The sequence below is a fragment of the Sapajus apella genome, unplaced genomic scaffold, assembly GCF_009761245.1.
Source record: "Sapajus apella isolate SASKATOON/1434 unplaced genomic scaffold, GSC_monkey_1.0 scaffold36, whole genome shotgun sequence".
Lineage (NCBI taxonomy): Eukaryota > Metazoa > Chordata > Mammalia > Primates > Cebidae > Sapajus > Sapajus apella.
In genome coordinates, this window is record NW_022436976.1 from 32,435,573 (window position 1) to 32,447,260 (window position 11,688).

General features: G+C 49.2%; 1 long non-coding RNA gene across 3 annotated transcripts in view; it reads right to left on the reverse strand.

Annotated features, from left to right (window-relative positions):
• Positions 1 to 11,688, reverse strand: part of LOC116564023 — a 35,809-nt gene that overhangs the window by 16,482 nt on the left and 7,639 nt on the right. Inside the window, exon 3 of one of the 3 annotated variants that reach the window (XR_004274689.1) lies at positions 10,019 to 10,055. The exons of the other annotated variants lie outside the window; for them this stretch is intronic. This is a non-coding gene — a long non-coding RNA (uncharacterized LOC116564023). Of the gene's footprint in view, positions 1 to 10,018; positions 10,056 to 11,688 lie in introns of those variants that run through there. 3 annotated transcript variants of the gene reach the window in all.

Here is an 11,688-nt window from a genome sequence, read left to right on the forward strand (position 1 = left end):
AAGATGGGGGGAAGGGGGGGGTGGGGTTGAATTTAACCCACCGACCCCCCCCCCGGCAGAAAAAACACAGCCACTCTTTAAAAAAAAAAAAAAAAAAAAAAAAAAAAAGCTTCTTTCTTTTATAAATTACCCAGTCTCTGGTATTTCTTACAGCAGAGTGAGAACAGACTAACTCACTCTCCCTCCCCCAGTGCGCTCCTCCCTCCACCCATGCCCACTGATGGGAGCAGGTAACACTCTCCTCCTGGCTGGGAGACCTGGCTGACAAAATCCCGAGCTAGAGTAGACGGTGGCAAGTGCCAGCCAGGACGCAGCACTCCCTGGGCCTATGCCACAGACTCATCATGTCATCTTGGGCCTCGCCTTCCACACCTGCAAAATAGGGGCAGTGAGCCTGCTCTGGGCCCAATGATAAGGAATGATTGTAGGTCAGGTTGGCACATCTCAGGGCCTTCCACAAATAGCAGCTAAACCACCCCACCCCCTGGGGCCTCGGGCACAAATCAGCAGCAGAGAAACACCTCGGGGCCCAGCTGGCCATAGCATAGGCGGAATCACAGAGGAGCCAGGCCAGGGCCCCTGCAGCCACCTAATTCCAAGCTGTCAGCATGATGCATGGGACAAATTAAATCCATAAATAAAAGAAGAGTGTCCTGTGGCATCTTGGCCACAACTGCACTCCCTGGTCAATGTTGGCAGAGGATGGCACGAGAGCCCCTAGGAAGGCCCAGCCCAGCGTCCTCTGTGTCCACCTGCCTGCCCCACAGGCCACACAGCATCTGGTCACCAGGACTTCACTTGGCCTTGTTCCTACCTCATGTGTATTCTCCCTGTCTGGCTCCAGACTCAGCCACCTGCTGCCTCAGCCCCGGTAGTTCCTGATGCAGGAGAATGGGGCCTGGTGCGAGCCAAAGGCTCCTGGTAATGAGGGGCTTGGGCCAATAGTCTGGGTTCAAAGCCCAGCCTTGGGGTGAAGGCTATCCCCTACCCACCCTGCCTGGTGCCCAGCAGGTCAGGAGTGAATTAACTCCCAGCTTGCACTAAGAATCTCTCCTCAGGACCCTCATACCCTACATAGTAACCACTTCCTTCCCATCCCCCAAGGCCATCATTGGACACCTCCTCCAGGAAGCCCTGCTGGAATGGCCCAGATTCAGACCCTTGATTCCCAGGTGCACAGGCTTCTCCCAAAGTGGAGAAGTCCTGGGCTGGGCCCGGCCACCAAGATCTTCCCTGGCAGCCTTGTTTAAAATTCTGGCATCTTCCTTGCCTCAGCAACCCCAGTCCCCGTTCCCTGCTTTAGTTTTTGAGCACATTCCTTACTGCCATCCATCATGATTTTACTGATTTCTTTATTTTCTGGCTCCCCACTAGAATGTAAGTTCTCTGAGGGGAGGGTCTTTGTCCTTTGTGCTTGCTTTTGGATCTCTGTGTGTAGAGCATCTCCCGTGTACGTGGCCTCAAACATTAGACAAAGGGCAAATAAAAGGCAGGGCACACAGCATATGCAAAGGCTCAGAGGTGTGAATGGACTTGGGAAGGAAGAAGGTGTGACAGATGGTGGACATCCCAGAGCAAGGTCCTCAAGGGGTGAGGCAAGGGGAGGAGAGCAAGGCCCAAACAGAGAAGGGTCTGGAATGCCAGGCCAGGGTGTGAGGGTGTTAAACATTCACTCCATGGACAGAACACAGCCTGCACAGTGCTGTCTTTTCTCTCTTTTTTGCTTGTTTGTTTATTTGAGTCAGGGTCTTACTCTGTTGCCCAAGCTGGAGTGCAGTGGCAAAATGATAGCTTACTGCAGCCTGGATCTCCCGGACTCAACCTTCGGAGTAGCTGGGACTACAGACATGCATTACCATGTCCAGCTAATTTTTCATTCTTAGTAGCGGTCTTGCTATGTTGCCCAGGCTGGTATCAAAGTCCAAGCAATCCTCCCACCTCGGCCTCCCAAAGTGCTGGGATTACATGCATAAGACCCTGTGTCTGACATTTGTTTTGTTTTAATCAAATTGGTTGCAAATATTTAAAAGATGATAAAAGATCAGGATATTTTACACAGAAATCTAGATCTTTAGCTTTTCTAGAAGAATCAGAAGATCTGGTCTCACTGGGTCCCCATCCCTGCCAGGTAGCCACCCAGTCTCACTCCCCAGTCCCTGCAGGCCATGCAGTCCCTGAAGGCCAGTGGGCTTTCTGCCCCTGACCAAAGCTGGATGCCTGTAGCCTCTTGTCAGGATCCCCAGAGCACCTGGCCCAGGCCGGTCCTTGGATGGATGCTGGGTTGATGAATGAATGAATGGAGAACAGATGAATGCAGCAATAATGGAGTAACAATGCCTGCTCCCTCCACTTTCCCAGGGGAGCACGGAGGTCCTGGTGTTTTGCAAACTTGGAAGTGCCGGAGCTGAGTGAGGTGGTTCATGCCTATAGCCCCAGCTACTTGAGAAGCTGAGGTGAGGGGATTGCTTGAGCCCAGAGTTTGAATCCAGCCTGAACAACATAGCGAGACCTCATCTCTAAAACAAAACAAAACAAAACAAAACAAAAACCAACTTGGAAGTGCTGGGAATAATAATAGCAAGAAAATAAACACGTATGTAGCATTTACCAGGTGCACAGCCCCATTCATAGCAATTTTCTTCCGTTATCTAATTTCTCCCTCACCAGGGTGCAGGACCTCATCCCATCCTGGGAGCAGTATGCCACTTACAGGGCTGGTGGGAGGATTAACTTAATTGATGCAGGTAAAGTGCCTAGAAAAGAGCCTGGCACCCAGCAGGTGCCCAGCAAGCGCTAGCCATTGATGCACAAGTCAGGGACTTTCATCAACAGGGAGTTTGAGTGGTGCCCAGATGAGGCCACCGAAGCTGGTGGAGGTTGAGAGACTCACCCAAGGTCACAGGATTGTTGGTAGGGAACGGATGGAGACATATGTGACACTAGGGGACCCCCGCCAAGGAGCCCATTCTGGTGAGGAGCTGGGTGCAGGGGCAGATCTCTGGGTAGAGCAGAAGGCTCCGGTCATGGGACTGTGATTCTGATCCTGGTTGGGGCTTTGGGCTTCTTCCACTCCCCTCCAGCCCTGCAGTCTGACCCAGCACCATCCTTCCCTGCTGGCCCACCCAGCAGGCCCCCTCAGTGTAGCAACTCGCTTTACAGATGGGGACTCCAAGACCCAGAGGAGAGGCAGCTTGGCAGGGGAGAGGTGCCTGGGCCTCTGGTCAGACCCTCCATGTTCCAGTCCCAGCCCTACTCCTTACAGGCCCTGAGACCACGGCCAAACCGCTTAACCTCGCTGGTTCTGGGTCCTCACCTTTTATGAATGTCAGAAGTGTGTACCCTGCCCCAGGCACTGGGCTCAGAGCCTGGCATGTATCATTCCCGGGTTCACACAGCTGGGGTTGGATTCAGAGTCAGGATTCAGACTGAGGCCTGGGTGAGTCCAAAGCCTGTGTTCTTGAAGTGAAGGAAATCATGTGGGCCTCATATAGTGGTTGTGAGCATGTAAAGAAATAATCATACAATAGTAGCTAATGTTTCCATAGCCTTTCCTTATTGGGCCAGGTGCTGTTATAAGCATTTTTAACATATTACTAGTTTAATCCACAGATCGTACTATGGACAGGCATCAATCTATTATCATCCCCTGATTACAGATCAGGAAACTGAGGCACAGAGAAACTGAAAGCACAAGTTAGGTGATTTGCTCAAGGTTACAGACAAGTGTGTGGTGGAGTCAGACTTTAAATCCAAGCCTTCGGCTCCCACGTCCTTGTCGTTGTTGTTTTTTTACCCACTGCTCATGAGCACAGAGCACCGGCCTGATGGGGCATGCTGACCCACTATCCCCATGGCCTCTGCTCCTATCTCCAGAGTTATGAAGCCAGCAGCAGAGCCAGCAATGAGGATTCGGGGCACAGGGATTCCCGTCCCAGACAGCTCCCCATCCCCCTCATTCCAGATCTGGTTGGGTCTGGTTGGGTGCACAGGCCATCACCCTGGGAAAGAGAAGGATCAGCCCAAGAACAATGCTGGAGCCCTGCCATCCATCCCCCTAGAACCTGGGGCAAGGCTGGCCCAGCTGATACAGGAAGAGGAGCCGTCTGCTGCATGTTTTCCAACCTCACCAGGGCCTTCCTTCTCTGAGCCTAGACCCGGGAGTCCATAGCAGGCCCTGCCAGAGCTGTGACCATATTCTTTGCCTTCTCCTGTCCTATATTCTGCCATTCCAGGTCTTAAGTGAGGAGACATCTCCAGCCTTGCTTCGACTCGTGCTTTCCACCTTCTGGACCTGTTCTCCTACAGCTCCCTCCACCTGAAGCCTCTCCCACTCTCCTCCAGAAAGCCTTCCGTCTCCCTGCAGGTAGCTTGTCCACCCTTCCTCTGAAACTCCATGGCCACACAGCCTCACACACCACTGTGACTGTCTTGTTTGTCTCAACTCCTAGACTGCGCACCTAGTAATTTTACACAAACATGCAAAGCCCTCCAGATGCACAGCAGCACACTCAGAAGCATGCATCCACACTGGTGCATAGAAAAGCTCTCTTCATCTAGGGTACACTCGGACACCCCAAGGGCCAGTTACACAAACGCACAGACCCATACACATGAGCCTCGAATCCGGACACCTGGGTACATGCTAATGGTGACCTAAGCAACAAGGTGACATCTGAGAGCTCGCACACATACACACACGTGCACACACACACACTCATAGCATACTTCCAAGCACACACAGACTCAGCTACCCATACAGGATCACATGGAGAAATAGCCCTCTCCACACATGGACATGCACACACATGTACAGTCATGCGGAAACATACAACACCCCACAGTGGCTCACACACAGAGGTGCCATCTGGTGTCTGTGCTGGAGTCAGTCCCAGGGAGGGCTGGGCGGGCTATGGCCTGAGGCTGGGAAGGCATCTCCTGAGACAGGTCGGGGGTTCTAGGGGCAGGGCCTGGGAAACCAGGCCACCATCCCCCGCTGGAGCTCACTCATGGACGGAAAGAGAAACGATGCACCTATTGGGCTCCTGGCGGGTTTTGGGGTTTGGGATGGGGAGAGGGCGGTCCTGAGTGGGAGGGGCCTCCTGGGCTGATTCCTGGCTCCAGTTTTCTTCCTGCCACTTGGGTTTCAGACCATCCCCAGCCCAGCAAGACCCTTCCCCTAGGCCCGGCTGCGGGCCATTGCTCCAGGCACTCTTGGCAGCCTTGCCCCTTATGTAGTAAAAGGCAGCATTTACCAGCATTTACCAAGCACAGGGCCAGACCTAGGGAGAACCTGCACCCCAGGTGCCTCACAGGTTCACCCTAGTCCTAGCCGGGCAACACTGACACGCAGACCACAGTGTGCATCACTTTAAGCATGTCATCTCCCATGATCCTCTCCACACTTCTGACATGTAGGGATCATTCTGCCCATTTTCAAGAGGCTCAGAGAGGTGAAGGGAATTGCCTGAAGTGACCCAGCCCTCCCAAGGTGTCTCCTGGTCCCTGGCCCCCAGGCTGGGGCTGGGTCTCCTTCAGTTCTCACCCATCACCTGGGGAAGCAACAAGAGCAGGGACAGCCCAGGGTAGGGGAGACAGCAGGATAGATGCTGGACACAGCCCAGTGAGGACCCATAAACTGTAAGGGCCGGAGATGGTGCATCAGGGACTACACATTCCACTCACTGCACCCACCCAGGCGAGGACAGGAAAGAGACCTCAGGGCTTTATTGGTAAGTGGGTGTATTAGTCTGTTCTCATGCTGCTATAAAGACATACTTGACTGGGCAATTTACAAAGAAAAAGAGGTTTAATGGACTCAGTTCTATATGGCCGAGGAGGCCTTACAATCACCGTGGAAGATGAAGCAGGAGCAAAGGCACATCTTACATGGCGGCAGGCAAGAGGGCATGTGTTGGGGAGCTGCCCTTTATAAAACCATCCTATCTCCTGAGATTTAGTCACTATCATAAGAACAGCATGAGAAAAACCCACCCACACGATTCAATTACCTCCCACTGGGTCCCTCCCACAACACCTGCTTATGGGAGCTACAATTCAAGAAGAGATTTAGGTAGGGACACAGTCACACCACATCAGTGGGGTACCTGGAAGTCATGACATTTCATTCATTCATTCATTCATTCAGCACAAATTTATTGAGTCATCACTCTAGGAATGGAGGATGCAGCGGCAGACACACCAGAGTCCTTGCATCTGAGCCTGTCTACTGGTGCGAACACATGCAGCCCTGTGCTGGGGACTGCCATCTTGAGACTAGTGTCTGCCACAAAACCTTCCTGTCCTTTCTCTGGTTTCTTCTTCCTCAGGCATAGTCTCCTCTGTCTTGGAAGAGAGCAGGTGGTGTCACCCCAGAGACCATGGCAGCTCACAGTGATTGAGAGTTTACTATGTGCCAGGTCCCTGTGATTCAGTTAAGCTTCAATGAGGTAAGTACTTCCATCACCCTCATTTTCAGGGAAACTAGACGCACCGAGACATTGAGCCACCTGCCCGAAGTTACACAGGTAGGACATGAGGCAAGGCTGGGATTTGAACCCAGGAAGTCCCACACCAGCCCTTGCACATAAGACCACAGAGCTACTCCGCCCCCACCAGCTCTGCAGTGTGTGTATGCATAGGTGTGGGGGTGGTGGGTGCAGGACACGGGAAGGAGGCTGTCGGGGAGCGGGTTTCCAGGGCGAAGCGGAACAGTAAAATGTCTCTGCCGCCTCGTCTCCTTCTGCCTCTCTCCCAGTTTCCCTCTTACCTCACTTGATATGACTCACTGGTAGTTCTTGCTTCACTCTTATACCTTCAGTGCCTCCTTGCTCCCTTCAGGAGACAGTCCAAGACCCCGGGCTTGGCATTCAAGGCTCCAGGAGGTACCTTTCCAGCCCCACTTGCACCAGGCACTGCCCTGTGCTCTATGCTCTGCTCACAGTGACCTGTGAGCTGCGTCCCCTGCCTATGCCTCTCCACCCTGCTGTCTGCACCTTGTCCTCTCTGCCTGGAGCACTCTTCCCTCACTTTCCCAACCAGCTCACTCCAGTCAGACTTCAAATCAGCCCGAGGCAGCCTTCCCTGGGCCCCGGGTTGGGCTGAGCCTTCTCCTCTGCAGTGTCACAGCCCTGATCCACTGGGTTGTCACAGTTTCCATCTCCAGCTGCTCCCAGGATGGGTCCCCAACATAACCCAGCATGGGGCCTGGCACAGGGGCCCTGGGTGGACCTGGATTGTGGGTAAGGTTTCAGGGCTCCTGGGAGATGGCTCCACAGGCAGTGAGAAGCAGAGGAAAGGACAGGGTGGGGCCCAGGACAGGTGAGGTGTGGGGACCAGGGCACAGGGAGTCAGAGTGGCCAGAGCGGTCTGGGGACTGGGGGCTCCAGGGCTTGGTTCATTGAGGCCCCAAGGATAGTTACCCAGGCTGGTTCACAAGGATGCCAGGGTCAGACCACAAACATCCCATGAGACTATCGCCAAGCTCCCAGCATTACAAATTATATGGATTATGGAGGCCAGGTGCAGTGGTTTACACTTGTAATCTTAGTGTAATCCTAGCCTCGGGAGGCTGAGGTGGGAAGATCACTTGAAGCCAGGAGTTTGAGACCAGCCTGGGCAACATGGCAAAACCCTGTCTTTATTAAATATACAAAAATCTAGCCGGGTGTGGTGGCAGGCCCCTGTAATCCCAGCTACTCGATAAACCAAGGCACAAGAATCACTTGAACCTGGAGGCAGAGGTTGCAGTGAGCTCAGATCATGCCACTTCACTCCAGCCTGGGCAACAGAGAGAGACGCTGTCTCATAAAACAAACAAACAAACAAACAAAAAACCCTACATAGATTATGGAATAACAGATACATAGAAAAGAGATGCACGTTGCATTTTATAAGAAATAAGTTGGCCAAAATCATTTATTATCTACATTAGAAACTTTCTGGGAAAGGAAAAGCTTATACTGAATAATTATGTTGAGACAATAGATGTAAACCAAGATTGTCCTAGAAACACCGAATGTAGGGTCATCATTGTGAAGCACTGTAATAATGAACACCTTTGAACCCAACTGAAACATGAGATGATCATTGCTGTGGGCTTCTTCCTTGTCCCATTTCCCTGCCTTCCCTACAGAAGTAACTACTATCTTAAATTTTGTGACTCATCCTCTCATTAAAAACAAACAAACACACTTTTACCACCTACGTATGAAAACCTAAACAAAATCGTTGAAGTTTGCTTGTTTTGGAGGCTTATAAGTGTCGGATCCTGTTGCCTGTAGTCTTCTGCAACAGGCCTTTCCCACTCCACATTATATTTCTAAATTTCTTCTTGTAGTTGGCCACAGCTACGTTAGATTCATTGCCACTGCTGTATAGGATTTCATTATATGGTGATGCCACAATTAATTCATTTTACTGTTACGGACATTAGGGTGGTTTCCAGGTTTTTGCGGTCATAAACAGCACTGCCGTGAATATCCTTGCACCTGTCTCTGGGTGCTTGCACACAAGCGTATCTCTAGGGTTTACACTTAGTAATGAAATCGCAATATTCTTAAGTGGTTGCAGCAATTTACACTGCATTAGAGCATATAAGGATCCCTGTTGATTCCTGCCTCACCAATACTTGCCACCACGCGACCCCTTTTCTATGGAAAATCTTCCTGTGGTCTTAATTTACATTTTCCTGATTTCTATAAGGCTGAGAATCTTTTTATTTTGGTTTATTTTTCATTCATATTTTTCTGCTAGAAATGCTCATTCATATCTTTTTCTCTTTTTTAATTGAGCTGTCTTCTTACTGATTTGTAAGAATTCTTTGTGCACTCTGGATAGTGAGGCTTTGTGCGTGATTTGTGCTGTAATGTACTCCCCCAGGTTGTGGCTTGTCTTTTCAACAATCAGAAAAAAAATTAACTTGGACAAAGAAGAGATTAGGCATGGTGAGAAATACTTCAACAGAAACAACAACAAACATTACTAGAATCCTCAAAGAAATAAGAGAAAATATTGCAAATGAAAAAAGGAATAGTGAAAGAACAAACAAAAGGCTGTTGGAAATATGAAAAGATAAATTTTTGAAAAATAACAAAAAACTGTGAAGAGTTGAAGAAAATTTCCAGAATGAAGAGCAGAATGGGATTTAAAAAAACAGGTGGAAAAAAAAAAAAGATGTAAGAAATATAGAAAACTGGCCTGGGGGGCCAGTATTTGAATAATTAAGGAGTTCCTGAAAGAAAAAAATAAAATCATTATAGAGGTACTTCTTTTAAATTGTCTCCAAAATGAAGATGATTAGTTTGTCCATGAGGACCCACTGGATGCCCAGCACATTGAATGGAAATCGATTCACTTCAAGACACACCAAGGCTAAGCAGATACAGTGGTGTAAGCCTGTAGTCCCAGCTACTCAGGAGGCTGGGGCAGGAGGATCCTTGAGCTCAGGAGGTCAAGGCTAAAGTGAGCGATGATTGTGCCACTGCACTCCAGCCTAGGTGGCAATGAGACCCCATCTCTTAAAAGAAAAGACCCACTGAGGACACAGCTTCCAGAGAGAACAGAGCCTGTATAAAAGATTAGGAAAAAGAATGGCCTTGGACTTTTCAGCAGAAACTAGAAGACAATGGATTAAGCCTTCAAAATTCAGAGGGAAAAATATTTCGAGTTTAGAAATTTATACCTGGTCAAACTATCTGATTAAATGTGAGGCACTTTTAGAAATGCAAGGTCTTTAGATTTTACCTCAAACACATCCTTTAGAAAGGTATAGATATACATGGCCAGGTGCAGTGGCTCACACTTATAATCCCAGCACTTTGGGAGGCTGAGGCTGGCGGATCACCTGAGGTCAGGAATTCGAGACCAGCCTGGCCAACATGGAGAAACCCCATCTCTACTAAAAATACAAAAATTAGCCAGACATGGTGGCACGCACCTGTAGTCTCGGTATTCGGGAGACTGAGGCAGAAGAATTGCTTGAACTCAGGAGGCAGAGGCTGCAGTGAGCCGAGATCACACCACTGCACTCCAGCCTGGGTGACAGAGGGAGACTCCATCTCAAAAAATAAAATAAAATAAATAAATATGTAAACAAAAAGTAAAACAAAAAGAAAGCTATGGGTATGTGTTCCCCCAAAGAAAGCAGTGAACCCAGAAAGAGGAAGACATGGGATCTAGGAATTGAGGGGTTCAACCCAGGAGAAAGGTGCACAACAGTATCCAAGTGACAACCAGAGCAGCTGGCCTTGCCATCAGCCAGTCCAGGACGCAGCAGTCAGAAATCCACAGAGACTTCTTCAAGTGGAGTAAGTGGGTAGAATACAGTGCTCCCCCGTTATCCTCAGGGATACATTCCAATACCCACAATGGAACCTGATTGCTGTCAATCAGAACATGTTTCTATTTGTGTCTTGCACCCACAAATTTAATGCCTTTTCCATCATTACAAAGCACTCATCACGCGAGATTGTAACTTTTGCAGCCTGAGGTGCAACAGCAAAACTAGCACAAATTTCTTTCCTTCTTCACGATTTCATGAATAGAGTCATTCTTACTGTAGATCTTAGCAACCACGGCACGCAATTTTGTTTTTTAATTTTCTTATTAAGTCAAGTACTTTCACCTTTCTGCTTAAAGGAAGTACTTTACAGCTTCCCTTTGGCATAAAGTGTTTGGAATCACCAGCAGCACTCCTCTCACGCTTTGGAGCCCATAATCAAGTAAAATAGGGATTACCGGAACAGAAGCACTGCCATACTGTGACAGTTGATCTGGTAACTGAGGGGGCTGCTGAGTGAGTGATGGGAGAGTAGTGTCTATAGCGCCGACACACCGGACAAAGGGGCGATTCATGTCCCAGGTGGGACGAAGCTGGACAACACGAGGTTTCATCGTGCTACTCAGAATAGCACGCATCTGAAAACCTACAAATTGTTTCTTTCTGGAATTTCCCATTTAATATTTTCAGACCATGGTTGACCTTGGGCAAATGAATCTGCAGAAAGTGAAACTCCAGATAAGTGGGGATTACTGTATTGAATGTGAATGATTGTAGCAAGACGAGATTTACGCAAATGAGGGAGAGCTTAGAGGGGAAGGAGAGAGAAATACATAGAAAACTAAGCAAGCAATAAAGTAATAAAGCAAAACATAACAATTATTAATTCCAGGGAAAACACAAAGGTGTGTAGGAAAACAGTATTAATCATGGCCCCCTATGAATAGCATTTATTTTATTGTGATCATATAGAAATATTTTCAGAATATGACATCAAATGCACAGGCAACAAAAGAAAAAATAGATTGGACTACATCAAAATTGAAAAATTCTAGGCCAGGCGCGGTGGCTCAAGCCTGTAATCCCAGCACTTTGGGAGGCCAAGGCGGGTGGATCACGAGGTCAGGAGATCGAGACCATCCTGGTCAACATGGTGAAACCCCGTCTCTACTAAAAATACAAAAAATTAGCTGGGCATGGTGGCTCGTGCCTGTAATCCCAGCGACTCAGGAGGCTGAGGCAGGAGAATTGCCTGAACCCAGGAGCGTGCCTGTAATCCCAGCGACTCAGGAGGCTGAGGCAGGAGAATTGCCTGAACCCAGGAGGCGGAGGTTTCGGTGAGCCGAGATCGCGCCATTGCACTCCAGCCTGGGTAACAAGGGCGAAACTCCGTCTCAAAAAAAAAAAAAAAA